General features: G+C 40.7%; 1 protein-coding gene across 2 annotated transcripts in view; it reads right to left on the reverse strand.

The window, feature by feature from the left end:
- LOC135111141 (mucin-5AC-like) overlaps positions 1-25,000 on the reverse strand; it is an 83,175-nt gene that overhangs the window by 21,871 nt on the left and 36,304 nt on the right. The window contains exon 1 of one of the 2 annotated variants that reach the window (XM_064024155.1): positions 10,892-10,998. The exons of the other annotated variant lie outside the window; for it this stretch is intronic. The gene's annotated coding sequence lies outside the window, so the exon portion shown is untranslated. Of the gene's footprint in view, positions 1-10,891; positions 10,999-25,000 lie in introns of those variants that run through there. 2 annotated transcript variants of the gene reach the window in all.

Genomic DNA, 25,000 nt, shown 5'->3' on the forward strand with positions numbered 1-25,000 from the left:
ATCCAGCTATGTATTCCGTGTACAGCTCCCTAGTAATTAAGTAAGCATCCAGCATTAATAACGAGTGTGGCAGCTTTCTGTGGTTGAGACGAACAACAACACCCCGTCCCCGACCCAGCGACAGATGGGGGCGGCGAGGTTAGCGAAGGTCGAGTGGCTGGTCACGGAAGACATCCTCTTTTTACTGCGTATGTTTAGTTTCTCTGAAGCGAAACCTCTTGTGTGGCAGGAGGCGGGACGTTAGCATTAGGATTCTTGTTACGACTCTCTTACTGCCGTCTCTTTCGTCTTAAACCCTCGTGCAGTCAATGAACGTCCCTTCATTTCCTTGCGGACGAACGTAGTGACGAGAAAACCTACGGGATGGGTTGGCTCAAACTTCAGACTACTTTACTTTCTCTTCATCCGGAGAGGTTGTACTATGTATAGACGAAGGGGCGGGAGGCAGGGGGTAGCGATCCGGCGGCTGACGTGACCTCCTTCTGCAGTGATGATCGGCGGGGCTCCCGAGGCACCGATTGTGTGTGGGAGTTACGCACGGTAGTGTGGTCGTCAAGCTCGGCACAACAATGGCCACGGAAACACCTCAATCAAGCACAAACTTGGATGGGATGGTAAATCTGTGTCTTCCCAGAGTAGGTCAAGGCGTGTTTCTGCTTCCATGTGGCTTCTGTCATACCTGTAATGCGTGTCTAGGATTCCGCAAGAGTGTAACCATATTCGTGGTGCATGTCCCGGATTCCACATGAGTTTTGCCGTACTTGTAATGCATTGGATGAGGACTGAGGGCTGCCAACCTAGTGCTGGCCAGTGGTCAGTCGTCTACTAACTCGTCTATCATTGAGGCTGGCTTGTGAGAGTTTAAAGGACTTGATGCAGATATATTTATCTGCCGGGATGCACCAAAGACCGTACCAAGGACACAGAAAATAATATTGATAATTCAAGACGTGTCTCGATGTAAACTGGCCAGCTTTTGGAATCTGCTTCTATAATCGGATCTTTTCTTTTAACTGGGACATTGAGTGGACTTTTCTCTCTTAATATATGTGTCCTTCGTCAGACTCTGACAGATAAAAAAAACCACAGGCTTATTACATAAATTACATAACTATCGTCGATTAAAGTCTAGAATGATGCAACAATCTCCAAGTGTCTCTATTTCCATAAGAAGATTAAGTCGAGGGTAAATGTCAAGCTCCTCTTTGCCACGACACTGAACTCCGTCTCCTTGGCCTCTGAGCCAGTGGAGGATAAGAATGTGATGCCCCAAGACGCAGAGCCACACAGCGCCTCGCGGGGCCTACTGACACATCCGGGTTACGGCACCTCACCATTCCCACAGACCCTCAGGTATGGCTTATACACCCATCACCACCACCACCACCACCACCACCACCACCACCACCAAGGAAGGATGTCTCGCTGGATGAGATGTCTCCTGATTCCCTTGAATTCGAATTAAGGATCGCGGCATTACTGTAAACATTCATAGCCTCCAAAAGCGTCTGGATATGTTGTTCAGCGTTCAGTAATCTTCAGATGCACGAAGGTTGTACTCGCGAAAGCCCGCTCGCTCCCACCATCCATTGACTCGCCTGCCTCCTTCCGCTGTCTCCCAGGCCCGGCACGCCAGCCCGCAGTGACCCAGGGGAAGGGAGGAGCAGCGGGCCACTTTCTCCCTCCGCTCTGCGCTCACTCAGCCTTCCTTTTCCTGGTTTCATCTTCTCCATTTTCTCTCAGTCGCATCTTTAGTATCTTTCTTGCCTCTTTTCTTAGTCTCTCATTCCGGAAGGAAGTTCTAATTATGACATTCGCTGCTGTGAAAACGCAAAATGTGTTTGTTCGCTTGTTTTTATGAGTCGCTTTCCTCAACTTCTCGTGCACCTCAGTTTTCACTCCCTGGTGAAAACACAACGGCGGCAGGAGCGGCGTAACCCACACAGGCTCGCACGGATAACGATCTTGTCGGCGTCCCTCGTGGCCCCAGACCTCTCCGCACTTGCACCTCGTCAGCCCTGAGAGGAGCTTTACTGGAGTGAGCGTCCTTTGTGTCGCGTCATCAAGCTAAGATATAGCGAGGTGTGGTATTTGGTTAACTGATAATATAAGTAATGACATGATTATGTGAGGTGAGACAAGAGATAATACAAGTATGATAGTGAGATATGAGGCAACAATAGATAATCAAGGTATGGCGGTGTGATGCGGGACACATTCATGTAATGTATGACTAAGGTATGATGGTTCGAGGCAGCATACGGCAATGAGGCATAACAGTCGGAATCCAAAGGTAACCAAGAGGCGTCGTGTGGTGGGATAGGAGTACTTTCAAGGAACTCACATAAAATACTTCTCATCATTCTGATTTGTATAATTTTCCAGTAAATGTTTCATCATATATATATATATATATATATATATATATATATATATATATATATATATATATATATATATATATATATATATATATATATATATATATATATATATATATCCTCTTCTGTTTCTCTACATGAAAATAAAGATAAAGATGAAAGTGATAGAGACAGTAAGGCTCAGCAGGTGGCCAGCCTCCCCATCTATCTGAACACACACACACACACACACACACACACACACACACACACACACACACACACACACACACACACACACACACACACACTGTGAGGGCGAGTCCCGTTGCCTCGGCCCTTCTCCTTTTTCCCAGGTAAACTTTTGGCAAGAAAACTCCGATACTTAATTATATCAGCCTGCTGGTCTGACAGCAAACTTTATAAAATGTATCAAGTGAAAAGAAAATATGCATCGAATGAAAAGAAGAAAGAAAAACGTGTTTGCGAAAACAAGAAGTAAGAAAAGCCGAAGTGCAAGCACGGCAGAGGGAGGCAGCGGCACAAAGGCGCCTGTTAGCCGCCACGCCGGGACCCCGAGCCTCGTGAAGCGACGGTCGCGGAGTTGTGGTGCAGCTCAACTCTTGCCTTGTTAGTGAAGGGAACACAATAGTATAGAGGAGGTACCGAATGGCCGCCGCTGTAAATGGAACGTTAGCGCTGCCTGTGTCGTAAGCTGGGAAAATATGAACCATTGTGGTCGGAAGCGCCGAGGGCCACGATGGCACGCGCCGCTCACCTCCACCTGCTGCGGGGTGTTTGCTGGGCCTTGCGTCACGCGGGCACGCCACGCCATCGCTCTTCCCTTCCCTTCCAACGCACCTGACGAGTCACTCTTCTCTTGTAATCTCTCCTTTTCCGAGCCGCGCCCATCCTATTCAGTGCTCTCACTTCCTCTTCCATCATTACACGAAAAGTAATAAAAACTGGTCTACATTCACTCACAACAATCTATTCTGAACAGGACAAATTTCTCCAACAGCACGCACTCCATTTACTGCAAATTCTGGCTATAAATTCAACTTTTCTACCTAAAGTTATGGAGAACGTTATGCTTCTGGCTGCACCACGCACACAACATAAAAGCAACACGGCTGCTGGTGACTGCTGCGTGATGCAATACAAAGATGATACACGCCAGGGAGCAACAGGAAGAATACGAGAATTTTCCCTCCTGCCTTCCCCCCGGTGCGCTTCAGATGTGTTTGTGAATGTGACAGCAGCAGGTCTACACACACACACACACACACACACACACACACACACACACACACACACACACACACACACACACACACACACACACAATAGACCTTTCCTTTTCGACTCCAGCCTCTTTCCTTCCTCTCACAAACCTCTCACCGCCCGCTCGTCTCCCTCCACTGCTCCATGTGTAGCCCAGCCAGCCAGCCAGCCAGCCACACCCTCAGGCTCCGGTGTTGTCTTAATACTTTCATCTCAATCAGCTCGCCTCCAGCACGCACCTAATAATACACATGTTTGGGATTCTCCTTGAAACAACCGACGTTTGATTCACGACAGTCTGTCAGTGGGAGCGTTTGTAGGGTTTATTCAAGGAATTTATGATTTCATTACGGATGAGATAGAGAGAGAGAGAGAGAGAGAGAGAGAGAGAGAGAGAGAGAGAGAGAGAGAGAGAGAGAGAGAGAGAGAGAGAGAGAGCCAGACATATAGGCAATCAGACATACAGATTGACAGAAACAGACAGACAAACAAACATACAGACATACAGACAGCCAAACATGCAAACAAACATACAGTCAATACAATCAACCAGACAGAGGCAAGCACACAGACACAAGCAGCCTCACAAACAGACAAATAAGCAGGCATCCAAACACCCTCCCACCCATCCATCCTCCACACATATACACACACACACACACACACACACACACACACACACACACACACATACACACACACACACACACACACAGAAATCAAGTCTCCTCTACACGCTGCTTGCACCCTAAAATGAGCTGACGTCTGAAGTGATGGGGAGCTTCAAGACGCTTTTACTGACTTGAAGGTTTACACAACATCGTAACGCGTCCACAGAGTTAAGTGGAGGGAACGCGGAAGATATATATATATATATATATATATATATATATATATATATATATATATATATATATATATATATATATATATATATATATATATATATATATATATATATATATATATTAAAAGAAAAAGCAATAATCGTTCTTTTTTTTTTTCTTCTTTTTTGAGCTATTACAACATTTTCTTTATTTCCGGGTAGTGTGTGAGAAAGCTTAGTGTAGGAATGGACATACGTACACGCACTTACATTTTTCCAATACATCTGCACCTGCCTTTCTAATATCTAGTCAGTGGGGAAAAAAAAGCTTTGATATTTTTTTTTTTTTACCTATCATTAGATTTTCATTAACAGGCAGAGAGAGAAAATTTAGTTAGTGTAGTAATGGACAAACATACACTTGCACGTACATTTCTCGATTTACCTCCACATGCCTTTCTAATATAGCCATTAGGAATCTTCACCTTTACGACCATAAATCTTTTCCGTTAGATTAAATGCTATAGCTTTCTTTTATGTGCTGAAGAGACCACCAAACGACGAACTAATGGACCAAAAATAATACTCATACTCGTGCAATAAACTCAGGAACTTTCTGTAGTAGACTTTCTGCCTGATTTTGTTTTCCCACTTTCTTGTGACAACGCGCTGTATTTCGAGCGCAGATTACGAGTGAGTGTCAAGACACCTCCGGGATTTAACTGAGCAAACGTGACTGGGACTCATTTATATATATATATATATATATATATATATATATATATATATATATATATATATATATATATATATATATATATATATATATATATATATATATATATATATATATATATATATATATATATATATATATATATATATATATATATATATATATATATATATATATATATATATATATATATATATATATATATATATATATATATATATATATATATATATATATATATATATATATATATATATATATATATATATATATATATTTTTTTTTTATCCCAGATAAATTACACGTGCTTTCTCTCTGGCTTTTCTAACCTTTAGCTAACTTCCATGATTACAGAGATATAATAAAACCATTACAAAAACTGAACAAATGCGACTGTACGTAGCTTGAAACATTAAATTTTTAGATATATTGCACGCGATTTTTCTAGCTTTTGTAGCCTTTAGCTGACTTACATTGCACAAATAAAGTGAAGTTACTATAAAAACTTAACAAACACGATTGGAACTTTAAATCTTCATTTTTTAGATAGACTACATGAGTTTTTTTTTTCTTTTTTACCTTATAACTTCCAGCCATCCTCCACTTCACAGATACAGTACAGAGCTATTACAAAACATAAAATAAAATAAAACAAAATAAAATATATTCTGAAATTCTCGTTTGCAAAATGGGAGATTTCACAAGAATTCGAAAAAAAGAAAATAATAATAAAAGGATATATGTCCACGCATGGTAAAAAAAAAAAAAAAATAAAAAAAAGATATATATATATATATATATATATATATATATATATATATATATATATATATATATATATATATATATATATATATATATATATATATATATAAAATAAACAAAAGGATAAAATGTAAAAAGAGAACATGTATATCGACAATGAGGAAACTTTTGGGGCGATGGTGGAAACATTTTGACCGCGATGGCTGCGTCTGGCATTCTTTGATGGGCCTGACTCTCACCTTTATTTCCCTGTTTACCTCAAAGTTTGTGGCGCAGCTGGTGGTTTGAGAACGTTTGGTAAATGTCAGTTATTATTCCCTATTTTTCGTGTGTCACTTTCTTTTTTATCATTTTGTTCTAAGAGAGGAGAGAGAAGTATCGAGGAACATCAGACACTAAATTGGCTAACAGTCTGTTCCTCTCCTTATCTGTTTTATTAATTTATTTATTTTATTTATTTATTTTTGTAGGGAGCGGATAGTGGAGCAGTATTATAAGCAGACATTTTCTTTTAACCTCATTCTCTGTTGTGTCCTTGACCCGTCTCCCTGACATATATAAAAAGAATAAATAAATTCCATACTCATATATTTTGCGACCATCGTCAAAATACGTGATTTACTAATTTGTTTTTTACTCAACTTTTGTTCGTGTCTCGTGTCGCGCATGTCGTTAGTTTATTCGAGCATATTTTTTGGAACTTTTTTCCATCAAATATTTTTTTTTTTTACATGTTTGGAGACGCATTGCAGTTGTGGATTAATTAAGCAAAACATTTTCCTCATCTTTGTTTGTGTGTGTCCTGATGAAAAGTTCTTCAGGGAACGTTAGTCTTCTTTCTCCCCCTCTTGTTCCTTATCACCTTAATCGTCACTCTTGTTTTCCTCCTCATCATCATTATCATCATCGTCCTTCTCGTTCTCATCATCATCAGTACAATACTCCTCCTCTTTTTTCTCTTTCTGCTCTTCCTTCTCTTCACCATCGCTATCACCACCATAGCCATCCTTCACTATGACAACTGCTCTACGTGTACATTCACTCGCCGCAGAGACAAAGTGAGCAATGAAAAGGCGATGTTTGTTTTGGGTTTCAATAACATTCATGGAAACACGAGCGCACCTTTGTTCATATCAAATGACTGTTTCCACTGCAAAGGAATCTGTCACTAAATTTGTAACCGAACGGTTCATGTATACATGTTTTGTTTTTTCCTTTATTCAATTTTCACACGATGAATTTCTCGTATTTTTGTTGGTGGGTATAGAAAAAAAAATGTCTGGACTCTACATCATTGTGTTTTAACCGATTCACTCTTTAACAGCTAGGTAACTTTAGTACGACAATATTCTACTTCCCCTGAGTAATTTCAGATTATTTTATTGGGCCAGAATTATAAGCACAAATAGTAAATGGCTGGGAGTAATATATATATATATATATATATATATATATATATATATATATATATATATATATATATATATATATATATATATATATATATATATATATATATATATATATATATATATATATATATATATATATATATATATATATATATATATATATATATATATATAAGAGGGAATCTGGCCTTGGATAACAAAAAAAAGTCATAAAAAAGGCCTACTGAGGGTGCCAGTCCCCAAAGAATACAGTAAAAAAAGAATTATCCAAAGTTTGAAACACGTCTTGAATAGTGTCTTGAAAAATTACTCGTTGGTGTGTTTTTGTTAATTCTCCTGTTGCAACTGAGATAACGAAACTATCTGGAGATCATAGGATTTTACGCTGAGAGGGAAAAAAAAAAAAACACAGTGGAAGTGAAGACCCGACAATTACCAAGGTCGGGAAGTTTAAGGCACCGTGATTCTGTTAAAATGTATGAATAACTTTGCTCTTGTTCTCCCAGTCAGGGCTTCGATCCCACGGGCAAGCGAAGACCTCTCTCATGGTTAAAGATGTATCCCACTTATAGAGAAATTTCCCATTGCTTTTACTGAGTACTCAAAGGATAAAGAAAAAAGGTTAATGAACTCGATCACGACTGTCTTCTACAAAGAGAGCATGACGGTAATGCCAAGGAAGGAAAGGAAAGGAAAGGAAAGGAAAGGAAAGGAATGTCACCTGCCACAGTGGAAGGAACGCTTGGGGAGCTGAAGGAGAGGAATCGAATTACGTGAAGTGTCCCTCGTTACACTCGACTCAGGATTGACAAGGCGCTGCCACGGAATACAGACAGGCAATGTAGCCATGAAACACGGTGAAACAATATGCTCGGAAAATATGGTCGGAAAAGAATCAGAAAATACAACAGGAAAAAGAGTAGTCAGAAAATAGTCATAGCAGTCAGAAAATATAGTCTAACAATACAAACAGAAAATGCAGTCAGAAAAGTGCTAGGAAATTGTCAGAAAATATTTGCTGTTAAAAGATAGAAAATTTAGTCGAAAAATACATTCAGAAAATAACAATAAAGAAGTCGGAAAATACAGTCGGAAAATGGTCAGAAAATAATAATAAAATAATGAGAAAAAAAAAATCACAAAATGCAGACAAAAAATACACTTAGAAAACACAACTTGCTGTTCCATACATTACATTCTGATTCAAGATGCAGTGACAAGTTTATGGATGGGGATAACAGATGGAAATAGGTAGGTGTGTTTCATACAGGGACTGCCACGTGTAAGCCTGGTCGCTTCTTGCAGCTTCCCTTATTTCTTATGTTCTTATGTTCTTATGAAAATACAGAGAAGGAAGTGTAGGATAAACATTCAAGAGGGAAGGAGTGAATGAAACATAGAAGCAATATATATATATATATATATATATATATATATATATATATATATATATATATATATATATATATATATATATATATATATATATATATATATATATATATATATATATATATATATATATATATATATGTATATATATAAGAAAATAATGACATCGCTTCTTCAACTGAACGACTGCAACATGAATAATAACAAACTGTAAGAATAATAATAAAAAAAAACAGTGAAAAATAATCATGGGAGGAGCAAAATAAAGAATAACATGTGTACCAAGAGAGATAATAATAACTAGTAAATTATGCTAGCCAAGATCGAACGCGAGACTGAACATAAAAAAAAAAGAGAGAGAAAGAAAGAGCAAATGAAACGAAATTTAAAAATAAAGTGATTGATAGTTACTGAAATGAATAAATGATAAAGTGATAACTCATGCATAATCCCTCAGTTCTCTCTCTCTCTCTCTCTCTCTCTCTCTCTCTCTCTCTCTCTCTCTCTCTCTCTCTCTCTCTCTCTCTCTCTCTCTCTCTCTCTCTCTCTCTCTCTCTCTCTCTCTCTCTCTCTCTTTCCTATGATGCAAGTCTCTTACATTTGCACCTGTGATATAGAAAGGGAAAGTAAAGCTGTCAGACTCGAGAACTCCACCTCCATCTCTCTCTCTCTCTCTCTCTCTCTCTCTCTCTCTCTCTCTCTCTCTCTCTTTCTCATCTTCCCTGTCACACACAAAAAAAAAATAAAATAAAAAATCACACATTTAAAACATCATCTATTTGTGTTCCACTTCTATTCTTTCTCTCTCCTTTCCTTCCACTTTTCTCTGACGACAAAAAAAAAAAAAAAGAAGGACCAATTCACTTCACCTTCATCCCTTCTCTCTATCGACTCTCTTTCTCGTATCTCGTCACCTTTCTTCGTCACAAGTGCACACACACACACACACACACACACACACACACACACACACACACACACACACACACGCACACACACACACACACACACACACACACACACACACACACACACACACACACACACACATACACAGAAAAATTCGAGAGTTAAAACTTGATCTATTTTCTCCACTCCTATCCTTTGTCTCCTTTCCTTCCAATTTCCGTGCCGCAGAAAAAAAAAAAGATCCGATTCACTTCACTTCTGTGCTTTCATCCTCCTTTCCTCTCCTCCTTCCATGACACGCAAAAAGATCCAAGAGTCTTAGAGGAATTACATTCTTTTTTCCTCTCTCTTTTCTTTCTTCCTAGATTCCTTGCCACTGGAGAAGTTCCACATAGTTTTGAATTTACACTCATTGCTTCCACCTTTATTTTCCTCCTACCTCCCTCTCTTACTGCATTCCTTGCCACACAAAAGTCCCAGTCTTGCATCTACACTCTCGGATTCCACCTCTCTTCCCCTTCCTCCTCTCGTTCTACTTTCCCTGCCACGCAAAAAAGCCCCATAGTCTTGAATTTACACTCATTGCTTCCACCCACTATCCTTTCTCTTTTCCCGCCTCTCACTACTTCCCTTGCTACACGAAAGATCCCAGTGTCTTGAATTTACACTCATTGCTTCCACCTCTATCCTTTCTCTTTGCTCTCTCTCACTACGTACATTCCTCGCCACACACGTCTACACCCATTGCTTCCACTCACTATCCTTTCTCTTTCTTCCTCCTACCTCCTCTCTCTCTCTCTACATCCCTTGCCACGTTCACAAAAAAGTTCTTAGCATCAGAGCTGCACCCTCTGCCTTCTAAGGAGCAACTGAACCTAAAAACAGACCCAGGTGGCCACGTGCAGTGAGTGTGAGTGCTTGAGTGATGTGTCTTCGTGGTGCTTCTCACTCACACCCAACTATTTTACATTTTTTACAATAACTTGCTTTCAGAGGAGGAGGATGGAAGAAAACGAGGGATAAGTGGAGGAGGAGGAGGAGGAGGAGGAATATTGAAGAGAAAGAGAAGAGATAAAGGAGGAGAAGGAAGAGAATGAATAATTGAATATATAAAGAGAACTGACAGACTCACAGTAAGTATTATACATAAAGAATTGTTTGAATACACTCTCTCTCTCTCTCTCTCTCTCTCTCTCTCTGGTCTTACCTGTCAGCAGCATCCAACAAGAAGACAGACAAGTAAGCAGGTGTCTGTCCGTGCAAAAAGAGCAAGCAGACTAGCTCACCTCTCCTCTGAGAATGCCACGCCTCACCTGGAAGGGCAAAGGAGTGTATTAGAGGAAGCAATAACGCGGAACATCGCTGTGTTTTATTCCCAGAACTCAAACTAATTAATAAAGGCAGGAAAAAGGCGGGAATGTTGAAAATTGCAACTTGACAAAAAATAAAAAGAAGTATACGAAAAAAAAGTTTTCTTTCATTGTCTTTTTATTAGTGAATGTTGCGTCCTGTTCAACATTCTATCTTGAGAAAATTAATATGTGTATATTTCAATAGATTTTTTCTTTCTTTTTTCTCTTTTTGTCACGACGAGCCTTCATCTTTGCTATCCCACATCTTTCCCTTTAGATATGAGAGTGTACAGGTTTCATCTCAAGAGCAGCCTCCACCTTTGTTATCTCCTTATCTCTTTCTTTAGATACTGTACGGGCGTGTACAGTCGATAACAAAAGCAGAATACAGTATGAACTATTGATCCTCTGCTTTTTGTTCTCCGTTCATGTTCTTTTGTTAACTCAATGAGAATTTCGTCTTGCAGTTCTTGGCGTATTTTTCCTTCTGCTCGAGACCTTAAAGACGCACTTTCCTAAAACAGTGCACAAAATAATCCACGAGTTTCTTCATTAAACTTGCTTTTTATTCTCTAGTCAAACCAAACACTGCTGGGATGTTGTCTTTATAATTAACTCACCCCACGCTTTCTTTTTTACGCAAGGATATTATAAGTTTCGATGATTCCACCGCAGGACGAAGCTCTCCCCTAGGCTCTCCATTCACCTCTGTTGGTTACCCGTCCCTTTACATTGCTGTGATGATCTGTTTATAATCAACATGTCTCACACCTTCTTTTTGTGCCAGGATATTATGAGCCTTGATGATTCCACCTGCTGATAGAAGCTCACCTTTATTATTCTCTACTTACTTCTACTGGTGACCATCTCTTTACACTGCAGGGATGTGGTTTTCTGTTTGTAATTAGCTCATCCCACATCTTCTTTTTGTCTCAGAATATCATGAGCTTCTTTGATTCCACTACAAGACAAAGCTTCTCCCTTCACATTCTCTACTCCTCTCGTTAGCTGCCCGTGTCTTTATAAGTACTTCATCCTAAACCTCTTTCCTATGAAGATATCGTGTAGCGTCTATGACTGCACTACGGGACGACGCTTCTCCCCTCACTCTATCTACTTCTCTTCATTGGCTGTCCGTCTCTTTACATGTACCTCGTCCCAAATCTTCTCTTTTATGTAAGGATATCGTGCGGCTTCTATTATTCCACAGTGGGACGTTGGCGAGAAAAGAATGTCACACCTTTCTACCTCCTAAGGAAAAGAAAGCGCCTACCTGGTGCTTTCCGTGGGTGATTGTTAGGAGCCATAGAGCAGGTGTCTTTTTCTAGGGGTGCTCTGAATAACTAGTAAGGAGAAGTGGACTGAACCGCAAAGGACAGCAGCTCGTATCAGGTATTATTGAAGAGCAACAAGGACACTACATACCAAAAAAATCACGCAGACAGGCAAGCTATAAAACCTGATATATGTGTGAACAGTTACTTAAGGTTCTGCCCAATAAATATTTTCAGTATCATAATAGTTTTGTTTCAACTCTTTTTGCAATAAATGAAAGAATGAATGAATAAATGAATGAATAAATAAATAAATAAATAAATAAATAAGAAGTGATATATGGAAACGCGCTACGAAATTCCATAGAGATTCACTTTTGTATACAATTCTACCCGATACACAGCCCCAGTATACAACATCATCCTTACACTTTTTTTTTCTCATAGCCAATAGTACAGAACAAGAAAACAAGTAAAAAGAAAAAAAAAACAGTGCACGTCCCCATTACAACCCTTCCCTTACTTTCTTCAGTACTCAATAGTACACTAAACAATACAAAAAACCTTACGTATAAAGACATAACCATAAGAACAAAGTTTAGCATGACAATTAGTGCTTTCATATTTACAGTACAGGAGACAATACCGAATATGGTTCATTCCGAGCTAATATCGGCGCTTCGCTCACAGCTCTCCTCCGTGCTATGTTTAATCTTTCAATTACGACACTTTTTCTTTGGTGTGTGAGAAAGACTCAGTAGAAGAGAAGGTGCTGTGTCACCCTCAAGACGAGAAGAGTGACAGTGAGAGTACAGATTAGTTCATAGGGAGAGACTGTCTACCTACCGCTACCTGCTATTCCCGCCTCAGGCTCGTATTCTGAAACGCTTTGCTCTCCCTCACCACGACTATTTTCAAGGGCTAAAGAGATAGTCAGCCATGTTCTCAAGACTGTTTCTCCTGTTAATAATGTAGAAATCTTGTCAATCTGTCACTGAGATTCATAAAAACACCTTTAAAAACTCGTGTAACTTCAAGAAGAGACTTTTGAATGTATTGGGGATACGACACGGAAGTGTTTCAGAGTATGGGTCCTTCTCCCGTGAAAGCTGATCGCTGGCAGGTAATAGGAAGCTGTATAGTTTAACCACATAACCATTTTTTCCGATGTAATTAAGTTCAATTGAGACCCCACCGTAAAGTTTTAACAGTCTCCCGCACCGCAAGATGAGGAGAAAACAATTATCACCGAGGCACCAAGTTTTCGTCACTGTTGGTAGAGAGTCAGTGAGGCAGCGAACCCGGCAGCTCTTTCATTTAGGTTCCATAAGACTATGACAGTACATTTCATCATCATCATCATCATCATCATCATCATCATCATCATCATCATTACTGCTGGCATTATCTTCATCACTCTTATCACTATAATCATCACAATCACCGTCAGTTTTTATGATTTCTCTGCAGAAAAAAGACCTTCATCAACCTCTTCCACTCATCTTTGTCGCCTGCCCATGTGCTTCACTCTGTTCCAGCAAAACCTTTCATTTCATCTCACTGTAACACTGTAGGAGACAGCAAGTGTATACATATGAGAGCCTATTAAGGGGGCTTTTACTCCCATTATGCTCAGCCAATGTATAATTCTAATTTTCCTTGTGATTACGTTATAAATAATTGGTTAAGTAAACTTTTGAATCTGAATCTGTCAGGTCTTTTCCTTTTTTTTTTCCTTTTCGTAAACTCATATTTCTTTACTACAATCGTTCGTCTATCGCATCTTCATCTCATGTCCTCCTTCTGTCCTTTTAATTATTGCCGATATAATCTCAACTTTGGTTCGCTCCTTGTAAAACTAATAAATCCCACTCCAGAGGCAAAGTAGAAGAGGTTGCCTTACTCCCTCTATACGCCACACAATCGAGCTATTTTTTTTTTTCTTTTGTTTTTGCGAACGCAAGGTCAGCGGTGACTTTGCTGCAGTGCTTTATGTGGAACAAAGGAACCAAGTAACTGTTTGTGTTATGACACGCCTGCCCTTCGCGTTGCCATATTGTACACTTCACATCTCACTTAAAAATACATGTGTGCATCGTTTACAAGACCTACTTAACGCAACTTATCATTCCTTTTTCCTGTGTGATGTAACTTATTGTTTTGGTATGACACGGTACTGCACACACACACACACACACACACACACACACACACAAATATTTCCGTGTTTTATCTCGTTTACTTTCACCATTCTCCATTAGAAGTTACTGGAGGTTTTTAAGAGTACGCTTTTATGATTCTAGTGATAATTTGACAAAGATTTCACGTCATTAATGAAATAAAGCGACCATGAGAACAAGACTAAGCATCTCTATGGCCTCTGAACATTTGAAAATGGTAGTTTTTAGAGATCAGAGAATGTTTGGGAATATAGGGCGCATACACACACACACACACACACACACACACACACACACACACACACACACACACACACACACACACACACACACACACACACACACACACACACACACACACACACACACACACACACACACACACACACACACACACACACACACACACACACACACACACACACACACACACACACACACACACACACACACACATCTGTAAATGAGCCTTTTCTTTCTTCAATGGGCCTTTTTTCACTGGGCCTTTTCTTCCTTTTTGTTGCCATAAGCCAGTGCTCCTCTTTCATAAAAAATAAGAAAAGATAAGCAATGATTTCACTTCCACACCCCAACGAAACAAAACATTTCCTCTGTTATTTCACATCCACCCTTAATACATGAGTAAACCAGCGTCTTAGAAGGGAAAAGAAATTACCTTAAAACTCTCGGAATACTTTCTCGACACGGCAAGGTGGTCAGCATACAATCACTCGCCCCGCACACTCACCAAGCATTGCATCATCACTCATATTCCACGGAAAGCTGGGTCAGCGATTATAACAGATCAACTTCACCACCATCGCTTCACTTTTGCTACATATTCCTAAACGTTTCAGCGTCTGATCTCAAGTAATTCTAGCTGTTTCTGAGCACTGAATGTGGTTTTTAAAGGTGTTTTCATAATTCTAGTGGTAGATTTAAGAAGGATTATATATCATACTGAACTTTGGTACATATACCTTAAAAGTTTCATTATCTGACCCCGAATAGTTTTAACAGATTTTAGGTAATGACATTTACTGTGGTTTCAAGAACATTTTAGTGATTGTCGTGGTAGCTTAAGAAGGCTTTTATAACATCCCCAGGTTTGGTACATATTCCTAACGTTTCAGTCTGATCTTGAGTGTTTTTAAGAGATTCTAGGCATTTTTTGTAGTTTAGAAGATGTTTTCGTGTTTCTAGTGGTAGTTTGAGAAGAATTCTGCATAGTCAACAGGAAAACACTCATGAGAACCCGACTAAGACCATCTCTGTGACCTTTGATAATAGTTCTTGTGACAGCACGAATGAAATACGGGTCATTGATGTGCAAGGCAATATTTGTCTTTTCTCATGCGCTTGTGGGTAATGGGTCCATTATAGGACACCACTTGCTGCACATCTGTTATGGTTCGCGCTGGTTGAAATGAAGTTGCGTACAAGTTCTGTGACATTTCAATTATTGGATTCTGGTTGTACGAATTATTGTTGTCATCGGTGTTTATTAGTATGATAATTGCATTTTCTTCCACTCTCTTTTTGTACGAGAATGATTACGTAATTATGAAACTGTCAGTGTTGTGCGTGTGTTTATTAGTCGTAATTTCGCAAAACTGACGACAAAATAATACTAAAAAGATGAGCATACCGGACATTTTGCTATGTATATATATTTCAGTGTGCAAAGGTAAGCCGGCAGTGGCGACAACCGGCTTTTTAACAGCAACATAATTAAGCTGTCATTTCGAAACACGAAACAGAAGGTAAAGAGTAAAATATTTATGTTTAAAAGCTAATATATATATATATATATATATATATATATATATATATATATATATATATATATATATATATATATATATATATATATATATATATATATATATATATATATATATATATATATATATATATATATATATATATATATATATATATATATATATATACACATTTCTTTATAGATGTTACGATGAACAAAATTTACACTAAACCTATAGTAACTGCAAACATTTCCTAATATCGTCGTTATTAAAAATACCATTCGTTTTCCGGGCCAGAAAAAAAAAAAAAAAACATCAGATATTTCGTTATAGATATTACAATATACAAATTAGACATCAAAACTTCAGTAACTACAAGCATTCATCAACATCATTATTATTAAAATACTACCAGTTTCCCAGGCCGGAAAAAAAGTTAAACATTAGTGCTAGGAAGCAAAAAAAATAACAGATATTTCATTACAGACACGCCAGCATACGACAGCTAAGCCTACAGTGACTACAAGGAGCTTTTTTCACATCATCATTATTAAAAATTCCATCCATCTCCCGGACAAAAGCAAAAAGTAAAACATTAATACTAGGAAGCTAAAAATGTTTTATTATGAACACTCCAGTACAGCATACGACAGGTAAGCTTATGTACAGTGCCTACAAAGCGTTTTTCTTGTCAACATTATTAAGAATTCCATCGGCTTCCCAACCACGGTGGAGTAACGCGGAGGAAGGCCAGTGCGGAGTGAGGGAAGACTCCTCAACAATACCGAATGAGTTTCATCTTCACGAGAGAAGCAGAAAAAAAAAAAAGCGATATTTGATCCGCGCGAGAATGGCACGATGATGAGAGTGGAATGATTAGGTGTGACCAGCGGGAGGCAGGGACACGATCAGTGATAACCCTCGCAACCCTCCTCCCGCCTCCATTATCCCCGAGAGAAAGTGTTCAGTGATGTGCCTCCACGCCTGACCTGCCGCGGCACCCAACGGCGGGATAGGATTGTGCGGGCCCTCAGGGGGTGAGCGAGGCACCAGGACGAGGCGCGGCGCTTCCTTGTTCAGGGCAAGGTGATGAAGAGGAAAATCAGAATCGGTATTTCAAGGGTGAAGCATCAAGACAACTCTGGAATTGATTGGCTACATCTACTCGAACTCTTTTTTAATACTTGTCTTGTTGGGGAATGTGAGATGATAAAGTCTTCAGGAGAATTTGCACAAGTATTTCAATTGAGGAGTATCAAGATAACTCTGAAATCAGACTGGCAACCCGAATTCGAACTATTTTCAACTCATCTGCTTGAGGAGCAATCATTCCTCGTTCATGGTGAGATGACAAAGGCTTTAGGAGAACTACGTCGTATCAGAGTTTCAAGAGTGGAGTATCAATTTACCTCGGAAAACATACTGGCCTTTCTCCCAGACCTTCTACTCACTTTTTTTTTTCTTTTTTTTTTTCTTTGTGGGTTGGTGGGCGGGAATGGCATGATGAGATTTGTTTTTCCTTGCCAGATCTCCCTGATATATAAAAAGGATACTTCTAGAACCAAATTGCTAACTCGATTTGAACACTTACTTAGTTAATTTCTTTTTGAATGGTAATTTAGCAGACTTTTCCTTTTTTTCTCCTCCTTTTTCTTTCCCGGTTCCAATATATAAATTTAAAAAGAAAGAAAAAAAATAACAAATGCTGTTCGCCAGCCTGTATGATTTCACTGCAGGACAAAGAAAGACTTCTTCCCAAAAGAATTTGACTGATTGATTGACACTGGCGCCGCGAACAAGACGTACTTGAAGAATAAGCCTCATATCCGCATTACACTCCCAGACGTACAGACAGACAGGCAACGACCGCTGGAGCGTTGCCGGAAGGAGAGGAACCGGAAAGATTGAGTTCCGGGCCGCACCAACAGTTCTTTGCGACAACAATAACCTTCTTTGTGCCAGCAATAACACTCCCTTAGCCTGATGGCACGTAACTAGGTGAAGTGAGCCTCGAGTGTTCGCTTTAGTAAATCACAGGCAACAAAACGCAGGCCATAACGGGAGGTTCACGTGATATCTGTAATACCTGTAATTTGTAATATTTCCTACAGTAAATATCTTCCTCCTGGTAAATGCATTTATGGCGGGAGGGAGGGAGGGAGGATAAGTATGGAGATGCAAAGATGCAGAAAAAAAAGGAAAACCGAAGGACAAGTTGATTAGTTGTGCAAATCAGGTTATGGGGACGAACTTAGAAGACAATGATGACTTGCTTAACGGGATTGAGTGAAGGAGGCTAGTCAAGTTTTGCGACCTGATACAAAACTGAGAAAAAATAACTGAAGAAAAAGAATTACACCACACAACTTACATAAAGAGAAGGAAATTATGAAGTCCAGAATTCTGTTAATCATGTATTATATTTCTATTACGTGTCGCTCGTAAACCCACAAGCTGAAATGATAGGCCAGGAACCAGAGCATGCCCACTGTCTGTTACTCGTTCCCAGCACAACATCAACACGAGACCTTAACACGCATTAATTGTTGTGAACTAGTGACACGACTCACTCGATGGAGGCAATGAAATATTAAAATGTTAAGACAAACTGACTGATAACACAGCGAGTGTAGCCAGGCAGCGGAATGCTCATCTATTTCATAAAATACGAGGAAAGTTGCAGTGAAGGAGAAAGTATCTCATGATTTATATCCATTGCGAAAACAGTATAGTTCCAACAAGGAGAGCACGCGGTAGTCAGAAAAGATATATACATAAATAAACAAGGAAGTGAAAGGATAGAGGCACGTGACCCGCGGGCGTGTGTCAGTGCAGTGAGGAAGGGAACTTTATCAGAGGCATTACGTCAAGAGGGTGAGAGCAACTTTCACTGTGAGTGCTCCGCGGCGGCGCTGCTCTGAGGGACTCCCGTACACACCTTGGACGATGTAGGGATGGATCCTTGGCAGGCGGGGAGGGAGCAAGGAAGCGCCCTTCAGTTACCGATAATATGAACTTTTGACGACGCATATTTTGTCCCCATAAAATGTGAGGGCGGCCATGCAGTGTGTACACCTACCCGACCATTTGCCTGCTGAGCTAAAGACAATGCTTGACATGTTTTGGGACCTCTACCACTATACTTTATATTCAGACCCCGCAGGTATGGAAATGCACCACTTTGCATAAGAAGTGGCACAGTCTGACGCAAGGCGTGGATCGGATTTATCACTCAGAGAAAATATCAACAAGGTCAACACTTCGATCACTTCCCGCATTCTTGGGAGGCGTCGGGCGCGAGGGACGCAGGCACCTTTTGTTGACGGGCACGAATTCATATTTTTTGACGGAGCAGAAGTGGAGCAACGGGAAAGTGGCGGAGGGAGGCGAGTCCTTGGCGACGCCCGGTCACGGAGTCACGGCCACGCGGCGGTGACGAATGGGTGACACTGAGGAAGTAAGGTAATATATTCACATCGCCAACATCTGTCCTTCTGACGCCTCCGTTTTTTTTTTTTTTTTTCTTTTTTTATTTATTGTGTTTTCCTATGTTTTGTTTTCTAAAGCAAAAAAAGGATGATTCATATAATGTTGGAGTAAATAGCAGATTAAAAAAAAAGACCATAAATTTACGGATAGAGATGATAGGCGGGTATTGCTATGTATGTTTTATACAAGGTCTGCCAGGAGTAGGTGTGATGGTTTCTTGCAGCTTCCCTTATAATATTGTCCTTGTGATTTAGAAATCAAGAAAACGCCTCCGCAAATACAGCAGAAGACTCAAACACCACACTCCTATACTCGAACTAAAGGGAACTTCGGATAAGGAGTGCTGGCAGATCAGGCCACGCCGCATCAAGACACAACGCAGGGAGGGCGAGAAGCACCGTTTTCAGGCACGCGGGTGTCACGCCTTGTATGGAGATAAGAAACGCGGCCTTGATCACGTGCCACACTCTATGACTGATGTGTCTTGCATTTCAGGAACGACGGCAATAGCCAAACTCTGCATCTGATTATTTGAGAGTTTACATAATAATATAACGAAACTCTGGTAGGTACAGGGTACGAGAAAGATTTAGGAGTTATAGTTAGCTCTGAACTCCGTCTAGGAAAACAATGCATAGAGGGCAGAAACAGGACAAATAGGGTACTAGAATTAATTTTTAGGAGTGTTAAAAGTAGAAGGCCGGAAGTAATATTAAAGTTATACATGGCGCTGGTCAGACCTCATCTAGACTACGCTGTGCAGTTCTGGTCTCCACATTACAGGAAAGATATAGGTCTATTAGAATCAGTACAGAGGAGAATGACTAAAAGGATACAGGGGATGAGGAGTATTTCTTACGAGACGAGACTGAAGCTGTTAAATTTACATTCTTTAGAGAGACGTAGGTTAAGAGGGGACCTGATAGAAGTCTTTAAGTGGTATAAGGGTTATAACAAGGGGGATGTAAGCATAAATTCTTAGAATCAGCAACCAGGATAGAACAAAAAATAACGGGTTCAAGCTTGAAAAATTTAGGTTTAGGAAGGAGATAGGAAGAAATTGGTTCTCAAATAGGGTGGTAGATGAGTGGAACGGACTCGGTAATCATGTTGTTAATGTTAGAACATTAGGGAGCTTTAAGAGGAGATTATGGATGGTTTATGGATGGGGGTAATAGATGGAAATAGATAGGTATATTTCATACAGGGACTGCCACGTGTAAGCCTGGTCGCTTCTTGCAGCTTCCCTTATTTCTTATGTTCTTATGTACTCTTGATGTTTTGCTTAATAATATCAGAAGACAACAATTAAGATTTTTCGGACACATCATGGGAGAAGAGACATTGAAAAATTTATTCGTAACAAGAAAGCTGGAGGGGAGAAGAAACCATGGCAGAAAGAGAGTGAAAATTATATGAGTAACATCGTGATTAGAGACAGGGAAGGCGATTAACACCATTCGAAGTGACAGAGACTGAAATGATTGGAGAGAAATGATCACCTGCGCCGAACGGAACTCCACCTGAATGAATGAATGAATGATGCTTGATTCTGGAAAGGGTTGCACGCATTCCTTGCACCTCCCGTTGAGTGACTTTTCCCAGGCTGGAGATAATTCGTACACGACTCAAGAATTTACCTCCCGTATGCTGCAGCGCGACCTCGACCCCGCCCCACCTGCGTCCTTCCTTCCCAGAATGTCCTGACTCCCCTCAATCCATCTCTCCCTCCCTCCTTCTCTCCCACACATATAAGAAATGATAGGGAGGGCAAGGCCGGCACCCCTACACCTCACTGTTCGTATCTCCACCCGGAACAAAGTTTAATCCAGCAAATCAATGCACAATATCCCCTTCAAGGCACCGGCTGAAGGTAGACTGCAGTTATGGGGTGGAAATGTCTCAGGAGTGAAGGTGACGCAGTGATGCATGGCGGGTGTGTGAACTTGGGTTACCATCAAGTATGAACAGGAGTCGGTGACTTGGGGTGAAGGGAGGCTGTGTGGATCATAATCTCAGTTACTGCCATAGGTCTGCCTGAGAGGTTAAATTTATTCCCACCCTCCATCCGCACACTGATTTTTTTTTTTTATGTGATCCGCAACTGAAGAATCTGTGTCCATATCACATTATCCATCTATACCTAGTGTGGCTTAATGGTGCAGGACTCTGTGAATATTTCTGAGCCCTTAATGAAAGTTAATTATCATCAAAGCAGCTCACGGATCTCGAGAAGCCCTGGGAGATGCGAGGGCTCCTATTTCTGTTTATATGACAAGATTTTTTTATTCAATTATATGTATGTGAAAAGTTACATATCACTCACTCACCCATTCACACACACACACACACACACACACACACACACATAGGTACGAGTACTTCCAGATACGCCCTACTTTCCCCTGAGCAACATCCCGTCATGTCTCTCGCGCCGCACCAGTAATCACAGCACACTACACAGCGCGCCGGAGCGCCCCTACATGCCACGGGCACAGTCACCATCTCTGTCCCGTAGCCACTCGTACAGCGCAAACTGGACGAGTGGCGCCTACAAGCAGGGGCACTGGAAAGGTGTGTATGGGACATCAGCCTTCACCACACTGATACTAATTTTTGATAAGTCAGTCATCAAGGGAATCCAAATTGAGGATTTTACCTTCATAATTTCACAGCAAGCACTTCACGTTTTGAAATTTTCTTTATGTAAGGAAAGTCATTAGAAAATAACTGCTTGATGTCTTTAGATCAAAACTTGTTGAAGAGGAGCTTTTACGTAATGCTGCAAACGTTGACTTAAACTAATTAAAAGTCTATCCCCAAAAAGAAATTTTATATGAGAAAGTTACTCAACGAAGGCGGTGTGAGGCAGGGCGTGGGCGTCGTCTGGTGTAGGGCTGCGCGTCACCCTCTCGCCCCAGGCCTTGAAGTCAGGTGACGAATGGAACACGCAACATTTTCTCGCCGTTCAAGGCTGTGTTGTTTGTTGGCCAACGTCAAGGTTTGAGCAGAGCAGCGGCCCAAGATAAAATGAGGGAAAGCATCACCTTCAGGCCTCTCCGCGCATCCGTCACCAGCCATTTGCCTAACTCAGCTGAGGACAAGTGGAATTCGGGTGAACCTATTGTAGTTCAAGGAAACCGCTTGCTTGAGAAGGTTCCTGTGGTAGTTTCTTTAACACGCCGCCTGAAGGCTACGCCCTCAGGACAGAATAATAGACCAGATTCCGCCGCTTACCTCCCTGCTTACCATTTACCACTCGAGGGGATTATTTTTTATAATATGAAAAAAAAAAAGAAAGAAATTTCACGTTTTGTGTCTACAACTTACCGAAGTCTGCTTCAGCAATAAAAGTGAGTAAATTATAGCGTTGCAAGAATGCTGACTTTCTCCGTCAACGGAAGGCACTACAAGCCACTCCACACAACAGCATAGCCCCGGGCGACAAGAGAAAATAAATTAATCATACGTGATCACCTTTTTGTACGTGTAACAATAAAAAAAAAAATGTAATTGAAAGAAACTGGTGAATGAAGATAATTAACTCTGTGATATTGTTTGTCATGATACCCGTCCACGATGGCGGAAGCGAGAGGGGGATGGGCCTGAAAAAAAAAAAAAAAAACTTTTTCTAATGGCGGCTCCTTCATCTAGGATGACATTGCCGACCTGAATGGGAGGACGTGGGACCCTCTGATCGTGATCTATTTATGAAAGCTGCTTTCACGTCGCAATTACTGATGGCGTGTTTTGTATAAACGCTCAAAACTTCCCAGTGTGGCTCGGCAGCAAAGGGAGGGAGTAAGAGGTACACAGGCAGGGCTGGAGATGAAACAAGCGTGAGTGGAGTGTCTGGCGGAATATTGGCAAGACTTCCATATATGGAAATAAATACATCAGAAACAGGACCCAAAAGGGTGATCCGATTGTGCATAAAGAAGTTCAAGACCATTAATCATGTGCATGTTATGTTTATATATAAAATAAGTTCATCAGAATCCCGAGATCCATAAAGAAAAAAAAGCAACACCATATTATTTTCACGTCAGAAGAGAGTGGTGATGGCTGCGGCGGGAGAGAGTGGGGGTGTGGCGCACCAGAGGAATTAAGGGTCCGCCCCCGCCGCCTGGGAAACTGTCACCACACGCCGCCGGGAGCCCCGGGCCAGGTGAGTGCCAGTCGCCGCCAGTGATCACCGGGAGAAACGACAACAGATGTTATTGTGACACTACGAATCACCGCCAGATTGATGACTACGGACAGATCACAGCGTTTTTCTACTCTCACTAATTCTTGCCGTGATTGATGGAGCACTGCCGCTGGGAACGCTGCCGCCCACTCCCACCCACCCATCCATCCTTCCTGTTGCTGTTCGGCTTCCTTCCGTCTACAAAAGCTTTCTCCTCTTCCCAAAGTAAGAAGGATGCCATAAAAAAGATGAAGCTATCAAAAAGTCTCGTAAAGAAAAATTCTTATATTTTTTTCTGAAAATATCACCAAAAAAATAAGTTTTACCTTTTCCGGTCGCCCTGATTGCCTCCCACGTGGGGTGCAGGGTTCTCTTAATACCTTGAAAGTCGAGCATCAAGCTTGTTAATACGGCAGACACTCATGACGAAGGAAAAGTAAAGGACTCTTTAACCTCGAGAGGGGAGGACTTCTGTGGCAAACAAGACAAATCACAACAGACCTTGATACCATTGGTGCCTGTGCGCGGCCCGTTAGGTGGCGCACAGGACCGTATGACATATAATTCCTTACCTTATGACCAATATGTCAAGACTTACAAAACATTCACACCTGCTGCCCCCACACACACCCCCCCTCCTCATCCCGACTTGGCGCCGCGAGTCCTAGTGTGAATGAGCGGCAGCCGACCGATTTAGGGCGCAGCGGCTCACAGGGTGGGAAGATTAACTCATATTGCCGTGTATTTTCTGATTAGATGAAAAACAGAATGGAAATGAAACTCGAGAGATCTTCCTTTGCATGTCCGCTTGTGTGTGTTTGTTGGACTACGGCTGTCTCATAATGTTATTTATAATATTTATATGTATACCTTTGCAAGCTGTGGTCAACAAACAGTCTGAGTGTGTGTGTGTGTGTGTGTGTGTGTGTGTGTGTGTGTGTGTGTGTGTGTGTTTTATGTAGGAGGGACACAGGCCAAAGGCAACAAAAATCCAATTAAAATTAAAAAAAAAAAGGCCCACTGAAATGCCAGTCCCGTGTGTGAGTGTGTGTGTGTGTGTGTTTTA

This window comes from Scylla paramamosain, chromosome 2 (assembly GCF_035594125.1).
Source record: "Scylla paramamosain isolate STU-SP2022 chromosome 2, ASM3559412v1, whole genome shotgun sequence".
NCBI lineage: Eukaryota > Metazoa > Arthropoda > Malacostraca > Decapoda > Portunidae > Scylla > Scylla paramamosain.